Source organism: Myotis lucifugus, unplaced genomic scaffold (assembly GCF_000147115.1).
Source record: "Myotis lucifugus unplaced genomic scaffold, Myoluc2.0 scaffold_6, whole genome shotgun sequence".
Classification (NCBI taxonomy): Eukaryota; Metazoa; Chordata; class Mammalia; order Chiroptera; family Vespertilionidae; genus Myotis; species Myotis lucifugus.
Genome location: NW_005871054.1, coordinates 15,314,023 through 15,339,651, shown reverse-complemented (window position 1 = coordinate 15,339,651; position 25,629 = coordinate 15,314,023). Strand labels below are relative to the sequence as shown.

The 25,629-nt window shown below is 50.9% G+C and overlaps 1 long non-coding RNA gene and 1 other non-coding gene across 6 annotated transcripts; both read right to left on the bottom strand.

Annotated features, from left to right (window-relative positions):
* Window positions 1–16,436: 16,436 nt before the first annotated feature.
* Window positions 16,437–25,623, bottom strand: LOC106694912. Of its 5 annotated transcripts, none has more exons than XR_002827161.1 (3): window positions 25,126–25,623; window positions 19,398–19,576; window positions 16,437–16,854 (listed from the first exon to the last, which is right to left on the bottom strand). It is a non-coding gene; the product is annotated as an uncharacterized LOC106694912 (long non-coding RNA). The 5 variants fall into 5 exon arrangements; XR_002827162.1 differs by having other exon boundaries at window positions 19,398–19,570; XR_002827164.1 differs by lacking the exon at window positions 19,398–19,576 and adding an exon at window positions 19,245–19,352.
* On the bottom strand, window positions 17,914–18,017 carry LOC111824218. Its single transcript, XR_002827289.1, has one exon. It is a non-coding gene; the product is annotated as a U6 spliceosomal RNA (small nuclear RNA).
* Window positions 25,624–25,629: the final 6 nt, after the last annotated feature.

Here is a 25,629-nt window from a genome sequence, read left to right as displayed (position 1 = left end):
GTCTTAATGTGTCAGGGCCCATCTCCAAAGTCCCTGGGTTCCAAGTGCTCTGGACAAGCCGGGCATTCTACTTTCCTGGCACTCTCTAGACCCAACTTCACCTCCTCTTACCCTCCAGGCAGCAGCTGTGCGCACCAGAATTCCCCATGCTCCCCCAACATGCCAAGTCCTTTTTTGCTCACCTGACCCCCCACAGGGAAAGGGACACCTTCCCTTCCCCTGGATCGGGGGAGAACCTGCTGGCCCTTCAAGGGCCGTTCACAGGCCTCCTCCTCCAGGAAAGCAAGTTTTTTTCCCAACAGTTTTAGCACTTCCCATGTCCCAGACACCATGCTGGGCCCTGTGTCTATTTAACCCGCCCCCCCCCCCCCCCCCCGCAACAACCAGAGGCAGCAAGTACTTTACCACCATCATCTCCATGTTACACAGAGAGGGTGAGTAACAGGCCCGAGGTCACATAATCCAAACAGGCGGAGACAGGATTTAGGCTCTGGCAGTTTGGGTCCAGAGCCTGATCTGCTAGGGTGCCTCACAGGCTGGGTGGTCTGTGAGCCTTTTATACCCTATCCTGGCTCCACTGGTCTAGAATCTCCTTAGTGCAGGCCCCAGGGATCAGGACTGGCTTCCTCACGAGTCTTAGTATTTGCTTAGAGAGCTCAGAGGAGGACATTTACCCCAGGCCTCTCTATGGCCCTACAGTGGTTCTCAACCTTCCTAATGCCGCGACCCTTTAGTACAGTTCCTCATGTTGTGGTGACCCCCAATTTCATTGTTACAAATTGAACATAATTAAAGCATAGTGATTAATCACAAAAACAATATGTAATTATATATGTGTTTTCCGATGTTCTTAGGCGACCCCTGTGAAAGGGTCGTTCGACCCCCAAAGAGGTTGCGACCCACAGGTTGAGAACCGCTGAGGGAAGCACAGAATTCTGTTTCTATTACTGCTCAGGCCAATTTCTGAGGAGTCTCTCTGCCTGGCTTCTTTTTGGCTCTGGGGGCCTGGTCCCAGCCTGAGCATGGGATGTGGGTGGGGTGGCCAGAGAGAGGCTGGGAGCTTGGCTCCTGGGGGCCCTGTAGCCCCCCACACAGGGCCTCTCTCTGCTCCTCTAATCCCTCCCTCCTAAAGGCTAGTTCCACACCCACCTCCTCTAAGCAGATGTGCCTGCTGCCCCAGGCCTGCCTCAGCCTGGTCCCTCCATTGCCTCCTGCCTATCTCCTGTCCCAACTGAAGAATGTATGATGGATCCTCACGCTGACTCTAAACTCTGCCCGCTGCTCCCTCAAACTCTGGCTGCACCTCCGCTAAAGGAGGGGGCAGAGGAAAAGGAACCCTGCTTTGGAGCAGACCCCGTGGTTCCTGAGGCACCTGGAGACTTCAGTCTTCTCATGGGTGTGTCTGCCAGGCTCAGAAACACTGAGTTACCCAGAGGGTGTCAGGGCTGGGCTGGGAGAGGAGGTACATACGTGCCCAAGGAGGTGCCTGTGTGTGTGTGTGTCCACGTGCCCATGGGTGACTGTGAGTATGTAGGTGTGATTCATATACTCCCTTGTAGAATCTGCTATATGCTTGAATTCCTGGGTACCTGCCCGCATGCACACAGGAGACCTCCCTCTGGCTGCACCCCCAGCTCCTACTCACCCCTCAGGAGGCTCCCTGCAGGCCTCGCCCCTGAGGTTCACTCTGACCCTCCAGCTCACACTGCCCTCCCCACCCCTTCCCTGCTAACCCTGGTCCCTGACCTGCTGACCTACATCACAAGCACTGCCCATCTTTCTGAGGTTCAAGCCTGGAGTTTGGGCACCTTTGCTTCCTGAGTGCAAGGCGGACTCCTTTTCAATTTACCCCAAACCCCCGTTTAGAGCTGGGGACGCGGCCTTGCCAACACCCAGTCACTGACCTGAGTCAAAACCAACTGCGTTGAACAGAGCTGTGTTTCAGTGACTAGACACCAGAGCACACTGGCTTTCCCCTCTCATCTTTAAAATCTTTCACTCTGTATCTTTCCATCTGTACTTTCTCTAACTTGTTTGCCTGTCTCCGTCTTCAGCCTACAAAGTACTTCCTGGTACATCATATCTCATTCAAATCTCCCGGCAATCCTTCAAGATAGCAATACTTATCCTCCGCGTGCAGATGAGAAACCGAGGCTCAGGGAGGCTACGTGACTCACCCGAGGTCATATGGCCTGTCAGGGCCTGAAAGCAGGGCCTGGAATCCTCGCCTGAATGGACACCACCTCCAGCCCCGAACCGCTCCCTCCCAGCAAGTGTCTCCAGGGTCAGAGGTGATCATGACCTCATACCCTCTCTATGTCCCGAGGTCCCCGGGAAGGAGCCGAGCCAGGGCCCCCAAGGCCAGGGCTGGCCCCACCCAGCCAACACTCCCAGCTACAGGAGAGGCAATGAGATCTGTGGACATTGTTCTCCGTCTGTGGTTACTGATTTGACAACAGTTCCATTGCTCTTCAGCCAGCCAGGGAGTTAATGATTAAGGAAGAAATTAAATATTAACCACCTGTCGGGCCACCGTGTGTAATGTCTGTCTGCACCTGAGCCTTCCTAAAAATACCTCCCACCTTCGGAGGGCCAGCCCACAGGGCCTCTGAGTGTGTGCTTCTGGCCACCACCTCCCTGTGCACCCACCCTGGCCTTCCCTTACCCCACCTTCTTGCCCCCAGGCCCACCCCATCATGCTCTTGCATACCATAGCAGGGACCCAAGAAATCTTCCTCCAGCCTGGCAGCCACAAGCCACACTGCTGGAAGCAGTCTTGGTGGGCTCTCTGGAGGAGTAAGATTTGACTGGAGCTAACTGCTGTGTGTTCCTGGGGCTTGGAGGGCGGCCTGGTTCAGTAGGTTACAGTCCCACGTGTGATCTAGTTTATCAGTGCTCTTATCGGCTCTCAACTCCTTCCTCCACCTAAAGACAGCTCTGACTCTACACATATCGGGCCCCAACACCATGGGCTACAGCACAGAGTTACAAGGAGCGGCACCCTCCCCAGCCAGGCTTTTCCTTTCTTTCTTCCAGCAGTGATGATCTGGGGGGGTCACCTCCAGGAAGCCTCTCAGACTAGCCTGACCCTAAGCTCTGCAGGGCCTTGCTCCCCCAGCTTCCCCTGCCCTGGGTGATTCAGGCTGGCGTGGGCTGTTGCACAGCTGCAGGAAACTGGCTGCATCTGTTGGAACCGTCCTTTGAAGTTCAACCGTGCAGCCCACGTGGCCCTCCGAAGGCTGGGGGTGGAGACAGCTCGATCACACCCAAGCCCAGGCCTGCCCTCCAGGGAGCAAGCCAGCCATGGTCAGCCTCCCCACTGCAGGAACCACGGACTGTATGACACAGGGCTCGCGCAGTCTTTCTCCAGAAAAAGTGAATTCTTTATTCAAGAAACAACCCTACCGCCCCAGCCGGTGTGGTTCAGCGGTTAGAGCGCCAGCCCTCGGACCAGTTAAGCCAGTGGTTCTCAACCTTGGCTGCACATTAGAATCACCTGGGAATCTTTTTAAAATCCTGATTTCTGGGCCTCATCCTCCAGAAATTCTGTTTCTTTGTTACTAATGTTGTGGCCCCACCCCATAACAAAGAAACAGAATTTCCGGAGGATGAGGCCCAGAAATCAGAATTTTAAAAAGATTCCCAGGTGATTCTAATGTGCAGCCAAGGTTGAGAACCACTGGGTTAAGCCTTAAGGGCACATAGCTCAGTTGCAGGCTCAATCCCTGACGCCCGTCCGGGTGTGTGTGGGAGGCAACCAATCAATGTATCTCTCTCACATCGATGTCTCTCTCTCCCCCCTTCCTCCCAGTGTCCCTGAAATATCAATGGAAAAAGTTCCTCGGGTGAGGATTAACAAAAAGACACACCACCTTGCTGATGAGCTCTGTTTCTGCGCATGGAGAAGCCACGGGTTCGCCTGCCCAGCACCCCTTTGAGCTTGGGCTTCCCTACCTCTGCTTCCTGAGGAACTGCATTCGCATCGCAAGCCTGGTGACAGGCATTGCTCTCCCCATTTTCCAGATGGGTTATTCGCTGGAAGGACTTGTCTGGGTTCAAACAGCCAGAAAGTGGCAGAGGCTGGCCTGAAGCCAACAAAATGTTAATGAACCGAGGACTGTTCTTCCCACAGCTGTCTCAGCCCCCCACTCAGCTCTTCTCCAAGCTAGTTACTGATTGACTGGCTTTCTTTTCACCCCTTAACTTTCTGTCATATATATATGTCAAGTTACATATATAATTTTTTAATTTTTACTTTTTTTGAGAGAGAGAGAGGAAGGGGGTAGGAGAGAGAGAAACATCGATTTGTTACACTTATTTATGCATTCATTGGCTGCTTCCTGTATGTGCCCTGACCCGGGATTGAACCCACACCCTTGGCGTATGGGGATGACTCTATAATCAGCTGAGGACCCGGCCGGGGCTCTCCCGCCTGGATGGATGCTTGTACTCTTCACCCCGTAGGGCACCCTGCGTGGGACTCTCCCAAGCCAAGGTGCTCCTTGTTTGCTAAGTGCCACGGAGACGTGTGACATGGAGACTAGGGTGCTCTGGACAGGGATTTCCAAGTCCCTCCTACAACAGGGCTCATCGCTTGAAGTCGGGTGGTTAAGCTTCTTACAGAGACGTCTAGAAGGACCCCCTGCCTTCCTCCTTTCTGCAGGTTGTAAATCATCTGACCGGACCGGCCTGCCTAGAATCAGCATGGCACAGTGGTTTCCTCACACCATCGCCCGTGTTTGCAGGTGAGGAAACCGAGGCTCCCGGGGGTCAAGGGCCTCGCTGGACGGCTCCCAGGTGACTGTTTCAGGGCAGCGGTGGCACTGAGTGCAATGGCACCAATGGGGGTTTCCAGGCCAACGCCTGGGAGGTGTCCCTGGGGGCTGCAGCCCTTGTCACTCAGAGCACCCCACCCCAGCTCACCCTGACAGCCTCATCCCGCTCCCCGCTGCACAGCACCCCTCCCTAGGCCATTGCTCCCCAAAGCTGGCCTGCCCCCTTCCTTGACAGTGGTTTCCCAGAGGACACGTGGAAACCCAGGAAACAGTACTTCTTAACCATAAACAGTGTTTCCATCTTTGAGAAGCCAGATCCTGCAGCTCACTCAGACTCAGAGGCCAAACCTCCTCCCAAGGCCTCCAGCTGGGCCCCCAACCTGTCCTCTTGCTCTGCATTTCACAGATGCACACAGCCATTGTCACTCACAAATTTAGATGAATTCGGTGGAGCAGGGAGAAGGGAAGCTGCATCCAATGCCCGGACTGGTTTTCAATGAAGGACTCTCAAATTTTTATTTGCATCTCTTTTGCATATATTTGCATGGGCTGCTTTGGGAGCTCTTCGTTTTCCCAAAGAATACAGAGAAGTAACGGATTGGTAGGCCCCAGGGGGCACAGGATCCCAACGTGCCTGAGGGAGTCAAAAGGGGGCAGAACACAAGGTTGAATGGGTGGGTGGGGACAGTTGGAACAGAGAGGCCCTGTGGGCTGCTCCTGGAGCTGGAGAAGTAGAAGCTGGGAACCCCTGTGCTCCCACCCCAACCCTGCAGAGCTCTCACCCCAACAGCATCTCTGTGCAAGCCCAAAGGGAAGCCTCTCACACCCACCGAGGGGCCTGAGGCAGCGCCTTTCTCGTTTGCAAACAGAAGAACTGAATGGGCTGGGCATTCCCTTGCAGCTGCAGTCCCTGTAGCCTCCTTCCCAGCAGGGCCTGCAGGGGGGCCGTCCTCCTGCCGCCCCTCCCCCTGGCCCTGTGGGGGTATGTGATCTGGCCTCCCCAGGGCCTAGTGCAGTGGTTCTCAACCTTCTGGCACTTTAAATACAGGTCCTCATGTTATGACCCAACCATAAAATTATTTTCGTGGCTACTTCATAACTGTAATGTTGTTACTGTTATGAATCGTAATGTAAATATCTGATATGCAGGATGGTCTTAGGCGACCCCTGTGAAAGGGTAGTTCGACCGCCAAAGGGGTCGCGACCCACAGGTTGAGAACCGCTGGCCTAGTGAGTTAGGCCTCACCCCCACCCTGGAGCCACAGGTGGGGCAGTGGCCTGAGGCTGGCTCACCTGGCAGAGCCTGATGGTCTTGTGTGGGGAGGCGGGACTGAGCCAGGCCTGTAGGGAATGTGATCTGGCTGAAACCCCAGGGCAGTGGAGGGTTTAGGCCAATTCTAGGCCCAAAGGACTAGAGGAGGGGAGGTAGGATGAGTGGGCCAGACAGTCCCAATCGCCTGTGGCTTCATCTTCCAGCACCTTCTTTACCCACAGCCCTGCCCACAGCAGGTACCTGCCTGCCTCTGAGCCTCTGATCATGGGACACCATTCTGTTTTTCGATGCCTGAATAACTCATCCCTGAACATCGGACAGGAGAGTCTTTCCCCAGGAAGCCTTCAGGGCTGCCTAAGTGGCCCCTGGCCTTTCCCAGTGCTGTTCCCTCCGGAAGTGCTTGCCCACGTGAGCCCCTGGCCTGCTCAGCGTGGGGTTTGCTGAGGGCAGGCCTGTGTTTCTGCTCTCCAGGACCCCTGGCAGGTCTGCAGCCGGGGTCAAGCCCGAGGGTGGAGGCTGTGCTGGGGCAGGTGGCAGGGGGACAGGGTGGGGCTTCTTCCCTCCCAGCATATGTGAGGTGTGTGTCCCATCTGCCATGAGAATTAGCGCTGCCCTTGTGAACCCACCTGCCCACAAGTGATGAGGCTGGGGTCACCTGGGTGAAGTGGTCTGCTCAGGTCACACGGGCCAGGAAGAAGATCTGCCCGCATGGGCTATATGGGGCCTGAGTGATGTCCGAGACCTCAGCGGCCTGGCCCAGCATGGAGGCAGCAGGCAGAGCTAACTGACCGCTCAAGGGCCTACAGGTCAGGATGTGAGCATCCAGGTGACCAGAGGCTGAGGCTCCAATGACTTGAAGTCCTTCCCCAACCTCCCCTCCCCCCGCAAACAGCTCCCCTGGCAGGGCAAGTGTCCTCCCTTCCACCAACCCAACCAGCTCGGGAGTTCAGCTGCAGAAACGGCCAAACGACTCTGGAACCCAAACAGGAAGCCAGGGAGAGGGGGGCCAACGGTCAGCAGGGATCTGAGGCTCCTCCAGGAAGCGTGGGGAGGTGGGAGGGGCTGGGAGCCCACCACAGGCCCTGAGCATCCCCACCCCACCTCCCTGCTGGTGGGGACCCCTAGGGCCCTGGGAAACGTGTCCTTTTATGGAAGACACTGTAGGCCGGGTCTTCTGAGCTCTTGCACCCGAGTCCCTTCTTTTGTCTTGTCATAGACTTTATGTTTTTGAGCAGTTTTAGGTTCACAGCACAATTGAGCGGAAAGTACATATATTTCCCATGATGCCCACCACACACAGCCTCCCCGGTTACCAACATCCAGCGCCAGAGTGGTACATTTGTTATAACCGATGAACCTATATTGATATCATTATCACCCGGAATCCATAGTTCACCTTAGGTTCACTCTGTGGGTTTAGACAAATGTATAATGACATGTATCTACTAGTGTAGTGTGATACAGAGTAATTTTACTGCCCCCAAATCTATGCTCTGTGTATTCATCCATCTCTCCTCCTTTTTTATTTTTTTATTTTTTATTTATTTATTTATTTATTTTTTTAAAATATTTTTTATTGATTTTTTACAGAGAAGAAGGGAGAGGGATAGAGAGTCAGCTGCCTCCAGCACACCTCCCACTGGGGATGTGCCCGCAACGTGCCCGCAACCAAGGTACATGCCCCTGACCGGAATCGAACCTGGGACCCGACGCTCTATTCACTGAGCCAAACCAGTTAGGGCTCCTTTTTTATTTTTTAAAAAAGATAATTTTATTGATTTCAGAGAGAGAGAGAGAGAGAGAGAGAGAGAGAGAGAGAGAGAAATATCGATGATGAGAGAGAATCATCAATCGGCTGCCTCCTGCAGGCCCCACACTGGGGATGGAGCCCACAACCTGGGCATGTACCCTGGCAGGGAATTGATCAGTGGCCTCTGGTTCATAGGTTGATGCTCAACCACTGAGCCACACTGGGTGGGCCATTTCTCCTCCTTAACCCCCTGGCACCCACTATCTTTTTCCTGCTTCCATAGTTTTGCAGAATGTCATGTAGTTGGAATGATACAGCCTGTAGGTTTTTCAGATTGGCTTCTTTCACATAGCATTATGCATTTAAGTTTCCTTCATGTCTTCAATGAGCTCGATAGCTCATTTCCTTTTAGCGCTAAGTATTGTCCGGCTGTACCACAGTTTATTTATCCATTCACCTACTGAAGGACATTTTGGTTGCTTCCAAGTTGTGGCAATTTTGAATAAAGCTGCTGTAAATATCTGCATGCAGGTTTTTGTGTGGACATAAGTTTTCAACTAATTTGGGTAAACTCCAAGGAGCAGGACTGCTAGATCGTAGTATGTTTAGTTTTGTAAAAACCTGTCAAACTGCCTTCCAAAGTGGCTTAACCGTTCTGCGTTCCCACCAGGAATGAATGGTTGTAAATGTTTATCTACATCCTCTCCAGCATTTGGTGGTGTCCATATTTTGGATCTTCACCATTCTAAAAGGTATGCATTAGTATCTTGTTGTTTTTGTTTGTTTGTTGTTGTTTATTGTTAATCTTTATCCGAGGATATTTTTCCACTGATTTTTTAGAGAGAGTGGGAGGGAGAGAAGCAGAGAGAGAGAGAGAGAGAGAGAGAGAGAGAGAGAGAGAGAGAGAGAGAGAGAAACATTGATGCAAGAGAGAACATTGATTGGTTGCCTCCTGTACATACCCTGACCAGGGCCAGAGATAGAGCCTGTAATTGAGGCCCATGCCCTTGACCAGAATCAAACCCTCGACCCTTCAGTCTGTGGGCTGATGCTCTAACCACTGAACCAAACTAGCCAGGGCGGTAACTTGTTGTTTTAATTCACAATTCCATAATGACATATGGCATTGAGCTGGGTCACTTTTAAGGCATGTTTTTCTTTAAATAATTCTGAGATCATACTCACTTCACTTCTTATCAGCCCACCCTGAAGGCTGAGCACCCAGGATAGAGAAATGCCTGAATCTTCGGCTCTGTTCTATCACTGGCTCACCATTGGCTTTGGCAAGTCACATAGCAACCTGGACCTCAATTTCTCAGCCTGTGAAATGGAGCTCATAGTACTCATCTCATAGTGCTCATCTGCGGTGTGTGTGTGTGTTGCGGGGGGGGCGGGGGGGAGTCTCCGTCGGATGTGGTCGGGGCTTGGCAGTGAAGCTAGGGACCACAGGCTGCCTCACCTGGTGCTGGGCCAGTAGTGGCTGCAGACTAGGGAGCCCTACAGGCCAGGACTGGAGAGTCAGAGCATCACCTCCCCGACCCTGCACCCTGGCAGACCCCAGGCCCTCCAGGACTGGCCAGCAGGGGTTATGTCTGTCCACACATCTGCCACGGGGGTCTAGGAAGTGAAAGGACAGGAGGGCAGGACCTGGCTACAGAGCATGTCCCTCCAAGGCCTCCCGAACCAGTTGGGGGTAGGGGGGAAAGGATCAGCAAGTCAAGCGTCGTCCCCCTCCCCCCTCCATACCCTCTGTGGTGTCCATGGGCCCTTTAGCCCCTCCCCCCAGCCAGGTCCTGCCCTCAACAGCAAGATCCAACAAAAACCCTTACCCCCTCTCCCACCAACTGTCATTGCATCCTTCTTTTTTTGACGCTGCAGAAAGAGCAGAATAAATAGCTCATAATCTCAAGTGCTCAGATAACATCTGCTGCCATTAAAAAAATAATAAAAGTAAAACTCCTCCCCTACTCCCCTTCGCCCTTTGGCAACCGCTGTCTGAAGGTAAGCAGTTAACAGCTTCTTGTGTAGCCTGCCAGAAAAAAGGCCATGCCCACACTAGCTCCTATCTATGCCTGTGCATCTGTTAAAGAGTATGCACAAGAAGAGAGGGTGTGCTGTACACACACACCTTCCCTTGCCCTTCAACTTGACCTCACACCCTTCATGCCCTCTGATCAACACAGGCAGACCCAGCCCAGTCCCGGGCCAGGTGGAATTGGCCATTTCAGAGGTGCTGTGCTGGGGCTGGTCCCCTGCAAACAGGCCTCTACATGGTCCCCCTGTTATTAGAGCCCTTGGCCCGCCTCAAAGCCCAGACATCAGAGTTGCAATGAACCCCATGCAGGCAGAGAGGGCCTCAAGGCAGGGGGCCTGGTGGCCCTGGGCAAGGCATGCACTTTCTCTGACTCAGTTTCTGCCTCTGTAACGGGTAACCCTCTCTCTTAAGGTGGAGTAGAGATTTCAAAACGGTGGTGTGGGCGAATGAATGGGCTTCCTGCAGCCTCTGGAACTGGGAGGCCATTTGACGAAACAAAGCTTCCACTTGGAGCTCCAGGAAACAGGACGTAACAGAGAGATGGAGGAACTTTCCCAAGGCCACTCAGCTGGGAAGTGGGAAAACTGGGACAGACCCAGTGTGGCTGGTTCCGGATCTGTGTTCTGGAATAGCAGGAGGACAGCGACTGCCATGGAAAGGCATGGCCGTGCTGGGGTGTCCAGGCTGGAGGAAGCTGGGAGGAGAAGGAGCAGGAGGAGAACAGGGGCCCAGGGAGGCAAAGGGACCTTCCAGACTGCACAGGGGGTGCGAGCTCACCCCCACCCCACCCAGGGCAGGGCAAGCGAAGCAGGCCTCAGGCTCCTCTGCATCCCTCCCTCCTCCTCTGCAGGCCCCCTGGGGACTCCGGCTCAGAGGGGTGACCCAGGAAGGTGTGCAGGGATGCTGCCAGAGTGGGGAACAGAGGGAGGCCCTGACATTATGTAGTGTCATTGTGTGTCAGATGTGGTGGGTTTTATGCCATTTCGTTCTTGTACAGTAGACAATTTTACTGCTGAGGGAAGCCAGCCATTCTAGTTCATGGACCATCCGCTCGCTACGGAGGGGTGATGGCACGGGCCCAGCGCTTCGAGGGAACAGAGGGAAGACAAGGATGGGATCCTGGGCCCACGGGACCTCACAGGCCAGGGTGAGCAGCAGGATGCTTCCCCTGGGGGCGGGGGATGGTAGCAGAGCCAGCTGTAGGCCACCTCTCCCTCTCCCCCGGGCTCCCTTCTTCCTGCTGCCCTGCCCCGTCTTCGACTTCAGCCAGGACCACAGCTTTCTCCTGAGTCATCTTTGCTTTCTAGCTTTCTGGGTCTTACTCACCTGTCCCCTGGCTTGGGTTTCCACCTTGTTAAGAGAATTTTCCCTCCCTCCCTTCTGTTCACTGATAAGGACACATGCACACAGGCTGCTTGGTGACGGCATCTGCAAAGGGCTCTAAGGGAAGGACCCCAAAGTCCAGGGATCCCTGAGCCTCCCAGCTCACTAGAAGCTCCCAAGCAAGCCTTAGCTGCAGGGCCCTGGCTTTCCTGGGGCTGACCAGCCACACCTGCTTCAGCAGCGTGCTCCGCTGCCACGGGCCTGGGTTGGTCAAACTTCGTGCAAAAGGCCCTGCTGCTTCATCTGGCCTGGGCAAGGCAGCAGGTAGCAGGAGCCCCCTTCTCCCAAGCCTTGGACTATCCACACGGTCCCTACGGAGCCCCAGGCAGCTGGCCTGCCCACCCACCTTCCTCCTCCGAAACCACCCTGAGCTAAGAGAAGGGGAGAGCGACTTGGTTGGGCACCACCCGCACTGTGCTGAGGGCAGAGGGGGTGCGCAGGTCTACGTCGTTCTGGAAGCCTCTCTGCAAGAGGTGGCAAGATACAGCCAGACGAAGGCCTTGGGAGGGCACTGCGGGCAGGGACATGCAGGCGGGCGTAAAGACACCTGGTGTGAATGTGCAATTGGCAGGTGGGTAGAGATGATGCAATCATTCCTTCAAGCATTTGTTAAGCACCTACTATATGCCAGGCTCTGTTCTAAGCACTGGGAACACAGTAACAGAGACCAACAATAAAATAAAATAAAATCCTGGCACTGACATTGTAGTGGGAAGGTCATCCTGAGGTGGTAGGGTTAGCATTACTCAAATAGCCTACAGCTCAAGTGGACGAGGATGGGAGGAAGGAACCATCCACTGGCCCCTCACCCTGTGAGAGCCAGGCCTGTGCCCTGTCTCTGCCTCCAGAGGGAAACTCAGCACAGACGGGGTACATGGAGGCCCAAGTATTGCAGCCTGTGCCACAGTGTCTCCTCCTTTAAGGGTCAGGGTTGCACTCATACCTGCCTCTTCCTGGAAGCCCTCCCTGATTAACCCCTCCCCTCACTGGGATGGGAAGATGTGGGTGCCCTTTCTTAGAAGACACTACCCTTGAGCTGATCAGAAACTTTTTAAAAGTCTAGAACGATACCTTTCTTCAGTTGATCCCACCACCTCTACCCACACTGTCCTGGATGAAAACACTGGCCTGTCTTGGGAAGAGTCCGGGTTAAGAATCAGTCACTTGTAGTTGCAATCCAGACCCTGCAAGATCTCAGGAAAGACGTTTCTCTGGGCCTCAGTTTCCTCACCTATAAAACAGGGAAAGAGGCTTGTCCAGAAATACCACTGAAGGGGCTGGGGGGAAGGTGGCAGCAGCAGCAGACTTTTATTGACCACCAAATGCATGCCAGGCACTGGGCCATTCCTAGCATACACAGCGTTGAATGTAATCCTCTCAATAGCCTGGTGAGGAAGACACCATTCCCATTTTGCAGATGAGGAAACTGAGGCTCAGAGGGTTTCACAAGTTGCCTACAATCATACAGCTGTGTGACTCCAAAAACCCTGCTCTTAACTTATCACTCTATTGTTCTGAATAAAAGATTCCATTCCATTCTGTCCAACCAAGTTCTCCAGCAACTTGTAGTGAAAGGGCACCAACTATACGCCAGCCACTGGGGAAGCCACGACCTTTATTTGAGCATCTAGTAGGAGTCCAGCTGGGACATGGAAGAGACTCCTGTCCTCCAAGAGCTTAGAGATGTGGGCAGACGGAGCTTAGCTCTGGGAGGTTAGGAACACAGGCTCTGCCATCAGAGTCTTCCAGGTGTAGCTGGATAATTCACTGCATCTCTCTCCGCTTGGGTTCTCGGCTATGTAATGGCGGTAAGAATGCCACCTTCTAGGGTTGGCGGGAGGATGACAAGTGATAATGAGGGCACCTCAAGGGACTGGGTTTGGCAGAGAATGGACTGCATAATTGCGGCCGTTATTACTAAAGTGAACAACTGGAGAACAAGGGACCATTGTACGTGGCCAGATGTCAGGCTGCATGTCCAGAGGCGCCTCAGGAGTTCAGCGCAGAAAGAACAGGCCTGGAGCAGGCAAGGGAGGCTTCCTGGAAGAGGTGCTGCAGCGTTGAGCAGCTGGGAGCTGGCTAGGAAGGCATGCGCTGGCCTGCAGATGAGGCGTGGGGGGCAGGGCGGAGATGCACCTTTGCACCCTGAGGCCACCCAAGGATGGGAGCAGGTGAGCAGCCAGCCACATGGTTCACGGCAGGGTAAGGGGCTCCTGTGCCAGGCGGAGGCTCTGGGACAAAGGGAGCCCCTCGAAGGCCCTTCGGAGAGGACAGCTCTGGGTGAGAAAGGCAGCATGCCTCATGCGGGGGGTGCACAGCCCACTGCGGACCCAGAACCCAGGGAGACCTTGCTGGCTCCCCTCTTGGTGCTGTCCCTTGGCCCCTGCCTCCTCAGCCTCCATGATCACTCCTCCCAGGCCGGCCCACAGGGCTTAAGGTGGTGGGAATGGGGAACCGGAAGAGCTGCCCTGTCCAGGGTCTGCTTGTGGCGGGCCAGGGAAAGGCCCAGAACGTGTTTACATTTTCCCTCCTTTCCTTCTGGTGGCTCAGCCGGCTGGCGGTTACACCACTGCGGTTTGCTGGCCCCAGGGAGTGCCTCCATTACATAACGCCTGACATAACTGCCCCTAGGACACACACACACACACACACACACACACACACACCACACCACACCACACACTAGCACATGCTCACTCACACTCCTGCACACACACACACACACACACACACTCACAGAGACGCACCTGCTGGTACACAGCCTCACCCCCTCCACTGGCAGCACTATTGTCTCAGAGGATTTCTGCTGCTCCCACCAACAGTCACAATTAGTGGCACAATCTTCCCACTTCCTTGCCCTCAGGTGCCCTCTGGGGCAGCCTCACCTTTGGCACCAGCCCCAAGGTGGGGGAGATGGGGCTTAGCCACTGGAGGAGGACGGGAGAACAGGACAGGAGACAGAAAGACCAGACCTCAAGGGGCAGCTCCTGGTGCCTGGACTCCAGAAATTCAGAACAGCCACACAAGGAGTGAGCTGGGGCGGAAATGGTCTCAGAGGCACCGAGAGAGGTGGAGGGGGTGGGCATTTAGTCCTACATTGTTGGAGGGTTACTGGGATGGCAGGCTTCAAGGTTTTTTAAATTAATTTATTTATTTATTGTGGTTGTAAACTTTATTTTAAAAATATTTTTATTGATTTCAGAGAGGGAGAGGGAGATAGAAACATCAGTGATGAGAGAGAATCATCGATCGGCTGCCTCCTGCACACCCCCACCAGGGACTGAGCCCGAAACCTGAGCATGTGCCCTAAGAATCGAACCTTGACCTCCTGGTTCATAGGTCAATGCTCAACCACTGGCTGGGCTTTAAGGTTTTCTTTGTTGTTTTTTGTTAATCCTCACCTGAGGATATTTTCCCCTTGATTTTTAGAGAGAGTGGAAGGGAGGAGAAGAGACAGAGAGCCAGAGAAAGACCAATGTGAGAGTCACATCGGTTGGTTGTCTCCGAGGCAACAGAGGGCCTGCAACAGAGGTATGTGCCCTTGACCGGAATCGAACTTGAGACCCTTCAGTCTGAGGGCCAACGCTCTATCCACTGAGCCAAACCAGCTCGGGCAGTTTCAAGGGTTTAAATACAGATTATCTCCAGAAACATGGGAGCCACCCCACCACTCAGCAATGCTGCCTCAGGGATTCGCCTGGTGGGAACACTCACCCGGGGTCTGTGCACAAGGACGCGCACAGCAGTGGAGTAATGCAGCGCTCCCAGCCATCACTGGGCCTCACCCATGGAAACTATACCACGGCGAGTGAGGGCAGGAGGACAGCACGCCCCATTCAGTGAGCCGGACCATAAATGAATGTGTGTGGGTAAATATTTATAGACAGAGCTGCGCCATCAAGTTTCTGGAACTTCTCACACAAAGCGGTTACCAAGTGATCAGCTTTGCTGAGTGGGACTGAGGAAGGTTGGGAGGGACGTTCCCATTTGTCCATATTGGAATTTAATGTCTGCAGCCGGGATATTCAGAAAAAGCCTGCATAAGTTTGGAATAAAAGGAAAAACTCAACGAGAGGCCGGGTCTACTAAGAACTGTGCATTTCCCCCCTGATGAACGGCCAGGCACTCTGCCCTGGCATGGGGTGCGGGCGTGGGTGGCATCGTAGCCACACCATTCATGAGCTGGGAGACCTTGGGCAAATGTCTTTGTTTCTCTGAGCGTCGCCTGTCAGATGGGAGAGGGCAGCACCATTCTCACTGGTGTTTTTTTTTTGCAGTTACTGAGGCCCTTTCAGGAGCAGGTTGGGGTGTGCAAAGAGGAACATGACGGTTCTCACTTTGAAGGAACTTCCAGGCTAGGGAGGAAGACAGGGGTGTAGGGGAATGTGTTCTGTGCTGCTACAAAGGCCTGGCCTGCACAGGGCCCTGGGGGGCCTGGGGCTGGGACTGGGTGGGTGGACGGGTGAGGTTGAGATTCAGCTGAGACTGAGGAGGCAGAGGGACACCAGGGGAGCATGAAGGCAGAGCCTCAAAGAGCATGCTTGGAAGCTTGGAATTGAAGGAGTGAGGGAACCCTTCAGGGTCTTCGGGCAGGAGGGGCATGATCACCTAAGTGCTTTAGAAGCTGGCTCTGGGGAATGGTAGCTGGGAGCAGGAGCACCTGGGGCTCCTGCTCACCTGCTGTCCAGGTTGCTGAGGCGGTAAAGACGGGGAAAATAAGCAGGATGAGGGAGAAGAAATGCCAGATGGGGCTGTCGTTTTAGAGAGGGTGGTCTGGGTGGCTCCGGAAAAGGTGACACTTCACAGAAAATTGGAAACAGGCCATGTAGAAGAGCATGACAGGGAACAGCAGGTGCAAAGGCCCTGAGACAGAAAAGAGGCCTGCGTGGCTGGAGCAGGATGAGGGAAAGAGGAGTCAGGTCAGAAAGGAAAGGGGCTGTGGGGCCGGAAGGCTGGGTCTGCTGGGTCCTACAGATAATGTAGGACTTGCTAAGATTTTATTTTTAAAAATATATTATTATGTTTTATTATATATTTTATTTTAAAAATATTTTTGAAAATATTTTTTTTGTGATTTGAGAGAGGAAGGGAGAGGGGGAGAGAGAGAGAAACTCAATGATGAGAATCATTCATCAGCTGCCTCCTGCATGCCTCCCACTGAGGATCGAGCCCGCAACCGGGGCATGTGCCCTGACCAGGAATCAAATCGTGACCTCCTGGTTCATAGGTTGGCCTTGCGAAGACTTTAGATTTTATTCTCAGTGAGGATTTTGAGCAAAGAATGGCTTGAAGTAATTGTGTTTTTAAAGCACAGATGTGGAAATCTGAGTTTACAGACAGTGTGGGAGGGAGGCAGGGAGAGAGGAGTCAGAGAGGCAGCCTGGGGCCATCTGAAGGAGCAACAGTTTAGATTCCTTTGAATTCTACTTCAGCCTTTCCCCAGCCGCTTGGCCTCGGGCATGTAACTTCTCTGAGCTCAGTTTCCTTATCTTTGAAACAGGGGCAGCAGTAGTCCCTCAGTCTTGTGTAGTAGATATAAAGGTTGTTATTAACATACATAAAGCTTTAGTGCATAATAGGGGCTCCATAAAGAGTCACTTTGAGGATCTTCAAGGCATTCCAATCTTGTGGGCATGAGCTGGGGGCAGAGAGGAAGAGAAAGAGGAAGAACATAATGCTAATAATAGCCAGCTAGTTCTTGTTGAATACCTACCACCTCCAGGCACTGGGGCAAAACGTTTGGCCAATATTATCTCACTTAATCTTTACAACAAAAACAAGGTCAACAATAGATTAACCCATTTTATTTTTATAATGAAGAAACTGAGGCTCAAAGGTCACCCAGTGGGTAATTGGCAGAAAATAGGACCCATTCCCCACCTCTGACTCCAGAGTCCCCGGGTCTTCCCACTGAGGGGAACCTACTGAGCTCTGAGATGAAAGGTCCCAATGAGTCCCCCTCTCAGGGGTGTTAACATTTTTAGGGGGTGTTCTAAGGACAATTTTTTTCATTTAAACATTTAATTGGAAATGTTTAACTGAAATATAGCAAATTGCAAAGCATAATATAAGCAAACTGTAGAAGTCATCAGACCAAAAATATGCTCTAATACAGGAGTTGGTGGTGGGGGGGGGCAGAGGGCAGGCTAGTGGTCTCTTGAGTGTTGAGCCCACTGCCCCAGCCCCATCCTGTGCCACTTTGCTCTGTTCTCCAGCCCCAGGTGCTGTATCCATCTTTCCTTTCCTCTCTGGAACCATGCTCCCTCTACTACAGGGCCTTTGTACTAGCTGCTCCTTAAAAAAAAAAAAAAAAAAGTATAGTTGACACCCTAACCAGTTTGGCTCAGTAGATAGAGTGTCAGCCTATGGACTGAAGGGTCCCGGGTTCAATTCCGGTCAAGGGCACGTACCTCAGTTGTAGGCGATCCCCGGCCCTGGTTTGGTTGGGGTGCATGTGGGAAGCAACCAATTGATGTGTCTCTCTCACATTGATGTTTCTCTCTCTGTCTCTCCCCATCCCTTCCACTCTCTCTAAAAATCAATGGAAAAATATCCTCAGGTGAGGATTCACAACGGAAAAAAAGTATAGTTGACATACAATATTATATTAGTTTCAGGTGTACAACATAGAAACAATATTGTTTGACATCTATATACCTTACAAAGTGATCACCACAGCCAATTCTAGTAACCTTCTAAAAATAAGGAACGCTTCGCGAATTTGCATGTCATCCTTGTGCAGGGGCCATGCTAATATCTGCATCATCTCAACTTTAGTGGATGTGCTGCCGATGCAAGCACCTCGCTGCTCCTTTTACTTGGAAAACTCTTCGCCGGCCCTTGCCTTACTGTTACTTGCCCTATGCCCTTCCTACTTCTTTAGAAGCTTCCCAGACCCTAAGCGAGGTCGGTTTTCCTGACAGAGGCTCTCTCATCCTCTTTCTTTTCTTATTCTTCTTTTAAAAAAAATATTTTTATTGATTTCAGAGAGGGAGGGAGAGGGAGAGAGAGAGAGAAACATCAAGGATGAAAGAGAATCATTGATCAACTGCCTCCTGCAGGCCCCCTACGAGGGAGCGAGCCCGCAACCTGGGCATGTGCCCTTGACTGGAATCGAACCCAGGGCCCTTCAGTCCACAGGCTGACACTCTATTCACTGAGCCAAGGTGGCTAGGGCTGTCCTTCTCTTTCATACCCCAGATTTCAATTCGTGAGCAAACTTTAAAAAAAATTAAGATACAATTCACATACAATAAAATTCACCAGATTAAAGCACGCAAGTGCACAAATTTTACTATATTCACAAGGTTGTTCAACCATCACCACTATCTAATCCCAGAATATTTTCATCAACCCAAAAAGCAGCACTGAATCTATTAGCATCATTCCCCTTCATCCCCTAGAGCCCCTGTCAAACACAAATCCACTTTTTGTCTCCATGGATTTGCGTATTCTGGACATTTCATATAAGTAGACTCACATAATATGTAGTCTTTTGTGTCTGGATTCTTTCATGCAACATAATGTTTTTAAGATTCATTCATGTTGTAATGTGAATCAATACTTCATTCCTTTTTATGACTAAATACTACTCTATTGTATGGATATACCACATTTTGTTTATTTATCCATCTGTTGATGAACATTTGGGTAGTTTCCACTTTTTGGCTATTGTGAACAAGTGTTATGTTTTTTTTAAGTGGACATCATAAAACATGCATCAGGTTGAGTAGGGAAAACAGACACTAAATAGTTACAAAAATCAGTGCATCACTTTGGAAAATAGTATGGCAGTCCTCAAAAAGTTAAACATTACCATGTGATCTGGCAATTCTACTTCTAGGTATATAATCAAAAGAATTGAAAACGTATGTTTACACAAAAACTGTACATGGACGTTCACAGCAGCATCATTCAACAACAGCCAAAAGGAAAACAACTTTAATGTCTATAAACCAAAAGTGGTACATCCATACAATGGAATATTATGCAGCCATACGAAGGAAAGAAGGCTGATTCAAGCTACACCAGGAATGAAGCTTGAAAACATTATGTACACTCCATGAAGGCAGGGATGATGTCGGTCAGCTCATCTGTTACCACTGTGCAGGCTTTCACTAGGTGATCAAGAACTGCCTGTGGGATGAATGAAAGGCCAGGTCAGCAGTCCCAGCATCTCACCCCTGTGATACGTGGACTGAACCCCAGGGCAGTGAGGGGGACCTGCCAGCAACTCTGAATCACACCACCTCTGGCCCTCAGCAATACATGCCTCCTGCCTGCATTTCCATCTTCACAACGTGTTGCATCCAGTAGGTGCTCAATAAAATCCTGGCACAATGGCCCGACTGGACCTGAATCTTCAACAATAGCCAGGGAGCAGGGAAAGAAACAGCAGGTTAGCAAGTGGGGCAGGGCTCAGAGACTGCCCTGCAAGCAGCCATTCACCCGTCACCACAGGAGGGGTGGGGTTTGGTAAGACAAGGCCTTGGGCATGCATTTCAAAGGCTTCGCTCCCCCGAGTAAAACCAGCACCGGCCCAGTGGAGGGGTCACAGCCAGCCCAGCCTCCTGCAGAGGGGGTCACTGGGAATTCTGTGTTTCATCAAATATTGCTCAGCCAGGGAGTTTTATTTGAAAATCATTTTAATTAGCCGGAAACTAGGAGTTTAATAAATGAAAAACAGAGAACTTTCCAAGGCCACAGCTGGGAAACACTTGCTTTTTAAAAAATTCCGCCTGGCTTCCCAGGCCAGCTAAGCACCCTGACACAAGGGCCCAAGTGCCAGAGGAATCCACAAGGAAAACAAAGCTTATTTTTAGAGAAATATTTTAAACCCGGTTTCAGCGAGTTTAGGAGTTTTCTTGTCTGCCTGAGTGAATATCTTCCCTTCTATTTCAGAGCTGCTCTCACCCCAGGGCACCAGCACGCCTATCTGACAGCTATTTCTGCACAGATGAAAATAATCGGGCTCCTTCCTCCTCCAACCAGAGAACTGTTTCTAAATATGTCCCTCTAGTCAGGCCCAGGAGGCCTGTCCCTGGCAGGTGTGCCCCGCAATAGGGTGGGTCGGGGGGTCCCTGCAGGCCTGGAGGCCTGTCTGCCACCCTCCCATCAGCCCTGTTCTGCCCACCGCCCTACAGGAAGCGGATGACAGCCTGACCATCATTTCCGGGTTTTGAAAGCAGTTTGTAGCTTGAAAGAGGCCAGCTAAAAGGGGTTGCTTTTCCTCTGTAGGTGTTAACACCCTGACCCCCACATGGACACACGCCCATACACACAGACACCTCCAGACCCAAACATAGAGCAACTCTGACAGGTTCTCCCTCACACCCCACAGACCCACACACCTACCCACACAGCATTAGCTACACAGACACAGCCACAGCTTCAGGCACACCCAAACCCACACCCACACCCACACACAGATCCACACATACACCTACACACAGCCAGAGCAACAGACACACCCAAGCTCACACCCATATTCACACACCACTGGATTTCCACACCCACCCATAGACTCACACACCCCTATAGACATACATACTCCACACAGATCCACACACCCACAGACAGCCCCATACCACAGTACTCCCCCACGGAAACACCACACACACAGGCCCCTGAGCACCTGCACAGGGTAATACTTACGAACATGTGCACACCCACCTTGACAGGGACCCATACACACACACACACACACACACACACACACACACACACACACGTCGCCCTCCATGTGGACACACCCCCACAGGCCTCCCTCCAGGCATGCAGACACCCTTAGACACATACACACTCATAGGCTTTCCAGGTCCAGCACAATCTGTCGGGAGAGGCTGGAAGAACACACCTAGGCCAGGGGTGGGACCCGGAGGTGCTGTGGCTTCCTGCAGCCCAGACCCCCACCCGCCTCCTTCCCGCAGGGCTCCTCCTGGGCAGGCCTGTCCAGCTGCCAGGCCTCGCTCCTCCCTGGCCCTCCCTCTGTTGCTCCCTCCCTCCTTGGCCTTGCCGGCAGCATGGAACTGGACCTGCCCTGGATGGCCACAGGGCTGCACATCTCCTGGAGTGCGAACAAGAAAAAACAAACCCAATTAAATAAGGTAGTAACAATGGAAAGTGGCTACAGGCCCCTGATGGAAGGTAAGCCTGGCCTGGGCTTACCCTCTAGGGGCCGAGTCAGCTCCCACTAACTCGCAAGGCCAAGGAAGGGAGAGGGACCCAACTTCCACTTTCAAGGCAGAGTCACATCTGTCCCCACTCTTGTCACCACAAGCAAAACTGAAGAGGGAGCGCCTGGGGACAGTTCCCTTCCAGGTTCAAATGCACTCTAGCGGGCTTCCTCCCTGCACACACCCAGCCTGGGGATCTTAGGACTGAGCATTCTGGTGCAGGGCCAGACTTGCAGCCAAGAGCTATGCCTGTTAGTCCTGACTGCTTTGGGCCCTCCCAGGCCTGGCCCTTTCATCCGGGTTCCTGTGCTGCTGCAGAGCTCATAATCCACCATCTATCCCCATGGGTGGGTGCAGAGCTTTGGCCTTCTCAACAGTTATTTGGTGCCCCCCCTCCCCCTTTTATGCTCTCAGCAGTAGATTCAGACAGAGCGAGTGGCAGAAAATATGTCCACGCATGCATCCCTTCTCTGAAATCATTTAGAAGGTGGTACACACTAATTGGGTTGTTTAAAAAACACCTTCGTTTTCAAACAGCTGGTGGAAATGCCACCCTATTAGGGCATTCTAAACACACATTACGGGCTCGTTTTCACAATTAACTACAAAAGAATTTTATCTTGAGTTAACACAGTTTTTGAGCCAGTCAGTTTTAGTTCCGCTCCCCAGCCTGTGATAGAAATCCTGGCTTGTCTTTACTTGCAATTTGTTATTTCTTGTTCCTTTCGTTTACACGAAAACTTTCCTAAGGGTGATCAAGCAATAGTAGAGAGTTTTGTTTGCTGTGAATTCCAGCCGCTGCAGAGACAATGACCTACATACCCTCCATTGATCTGTGGCAAGAGGAAATTTCTGAATGATCCCCCCCTCTCCCCCCCAAAGCTTTCCACACTCCACTGGGTCTAAAATACAAAACATCAGATCTTAGCAGTCGGGCTTGCAAACAAACCAATTTTGAAAAATAAATGTGGCTTACCCCCAAAAGAAGTCGAACATTCCAGTTGCTCAAAAGTACTTGTTTAAGGAAAGTAAGTTTTGGAATGAAGTGGAAGCAAGGCCTTGGACACGCAGCCTGGCCTCAACAGCACCACATTTTAGACGTTTCCTCCCCATTGCACATTCTTTATGGTGAAGAGGCCAGCGAGCCTGCAGGGTCCTTGCTGGAGAGCCCTCCTGGGCCTCGGGTTTCCCCTCCCCCACTGCTGAGGCCCTCAGCCAAGGGCCGGGCATCTGGGAGAACTTTGAAACTGTTCCTCATCCCCTTTGGCAGCGTGCGCCAAGCACCAAAACGCTCCAGCTAACACCAGTGCAATCATCGTTAACGTGAAACAGCTGCCTGGAGCCCGGTGGGGCCGGCATCCTGCCCTCCCCCTGCCCCCCCACCCCACCCCCGCAGCCGGCTCAGCTGTGAGACACAGGAGATCGGGCTGGCTATGCAGGGAGTGAGGGGATGCGGCTGGCTATGCAGGGAGAGAGAGTATTGGTTGATAGAGCCCAGCTGTTGTAGATAAGAAAACTAACTTGCTAAATCTCTTACCTACTTTGGAAAAAGTGTCTGAACTGTGTGGGGGTGGAGAAAGATGAAGAAAAAACATGATTTATGAACCCGTTTTTAAAGTTTTTAAAGTGATTGTAGGAAAAAAAAAACACCCCCCCAAAACCTAAGGTTTTGTTAAACTATGTTGAGAATCAGCAAACTGGTAGGTTTTTTCCTTCCTTTTACCAGACACCTGGGTTGAATTTGCTTTCTGGCCACTGGGTCATCTCAGACACTAACCATTTGCATAAGGAACACGTGTGCTCTCACTCCCAGAGGAAGCTGTCCGCATAAACAAACATTACCCAGATATAAGTTTAACCTCTTTGATCTTCCCTCCTCTCTGGACAAGGACACAACCAGGCTTTCCAAAGTCCAGGAAAATCCCCGACCTAACCCCCCACACCTCCAGTTTAGCACAGCCTGGCAAGACTGCCCTCCTTTCCCCACGCAAGCAGTTTAGTTCCCTGGGCGTCCCAGCAAAAAAAAAAAAATCTTCAGCTGCCACTGCAGACACGTGACCCACTTGATGACTCACAGGCAGGCCACGCCCCTTCAGGCCTCCCAGCCTGGCCTTGCCACCAGCCCACACTGGGATGCATCTTATTACCAAGAGAAACAGCTAATGCCCTTGACAGTCCAAATAATTACTTTTTCAGCTAAAGAATTTACTATATAAACTATGGAGGGGCAGACTCTGCTAGCTCTCTAAATCCTAGCCCCCACCCCCTCTAAGACCTGGGCCAGGCCTGACAAAATGATGGGAAGCTAGATAGTCCCATTAAAAAAAAAAAAAAAAAAAAGCTACCTTACACATGAATACCTTTTTTTCCCAAAACTTTTATTGGGGTAAAACTACAAAACATTTACAGTACAATGTTTACAGTCACAATCTGTAGTGAACTGATTCCCCAAAATATATTACAACTCAAGTTGACTTGTCTTGTTACATTCAAATACCTACTTCTGTCCAAGTAGTCCAGAGTACATACATACATAGTGCTCCACAACTGTACCTACGTACATACAAACTAAAGCTACTGCTCATTCACCTGCTGTCAGGAAAGCATTCCTGCCTTTCTACATGGGAAGAAAAATAGTACAAGTTTTGGAATTTTCTGTAATCGAACAAGGCATATTCATGTAATAACATACTTTTAGCACTAAGAGGTGGCCTCTTCACTTTATCTATATAAAAAAAAGTGGTAAAAATCTTTTCCTTTTGTGCAGTTGAACCCATCCTACATTCAAATTCTCTCAAGCACTAATAGACAAAATACTTATTTGGTTGAGGAAGATTTAAGGCTAGTTCTGGCCCTTCCAAAGGCACTGTGAGACTACCCCCCATTATTGCTACATGTCTGTATATGCAGAATATGTCACAGTAGAGCTGGTGGAATAAGCAAACAAAAACATCTTTTGCTGGTTTATAAAGATGGAATGAGAAAAGCATGCCACATTTAAACCTGCTGCAAAGTATGTGGTCACTTTTTCTTTATAGCTGGATGGGCTACAACCATTATACATTCTAAGAAAACTCTTAAACTACTTCCACAGCATGTAGATTTCTGTAAGGAAATCATTCAATCTTTCAAAATTTACGTAAACAAGTAAAGAAATTAATGAAATAAATATTACATACAATCTCTTAAATTAAGATTTTTTTTACTCATTTACAATAAAATAACCATGTGAAGTTACAAAAGTCATATATTACTGTGAAAAGAACATACACTCCACATTTTGCCGATTAATAATGGCAATCATAATTTAACATAATAAAAGAATATATATCTATTGCTTTCTCATACCTGATAAATACAGTATGAACAAAATTTTCAATGTATACTTTTCACAAGATAATAAATAAGTTAAATAGTTTTTTTCATATTGAGTTGTGGTGCAGTGGTGCGAATCAACTCAAAACAGCTAAAAAATTCAGCAGTTATTCCCCAACAACTACAAACTAAGCTCTGCCCAGGGCTTCCAGAGGGAGCAGACAAAACGCTTCTAAATTAAACATCCACTAAGTAAGTGGTGGCAATGTAACCAGTAACCCAGTATGAAACTTTGGAATGCAAAGGTCTTTTTTCCAGGCACACATCACTTGGTTAAAATACAAACAAACAAATGAGCCTACGAAGCCTACTATATCAAGGCATGTTCTTGGCAAAAATATTAAATTTTAAAAGCTTACAGGTTTAACAAGGTGGTGGCTTGGCTGGTTTGTTTACACTGGTCTGAGACAAACACAATAAGGAACTTCTTTCAAGAGTTCCCACATCTGGACTGTAACTAATGCTTTTCAAGTGAGGATATGGAATGGTGGTTGGTAGCTGCTGGTGCTGGGTTGATTTTTTTTCCCCTAAAGTCCCAAACTCCTCTGAGACCTAAAAAAAAAAAAAGTTTAAGTGTTTGGTTTTTTTGTTCAATTCGCATCACAACTGCCCAAGTTGTGAATATTTTGTTCATCGATACAAAAAGTTCGTTGTTTTTTTTCTCAACAAGAATGAAACTTCGTAATAAAAATAATAATAGAAAACAAAACAAGAGGAAACCGAAAGGGGAGGGGTGGGGGCCCCTCCTGGCACACAAGTTCGAGTCCAAGTGCTCGGTCCAGCCTGCAGTCTGCATGTGGCCTTTGCCACCCCCCCCTCTCGTGTCCCCCTGCCCCTAGCTCGGGTGAGATGGCAAGGGGGGG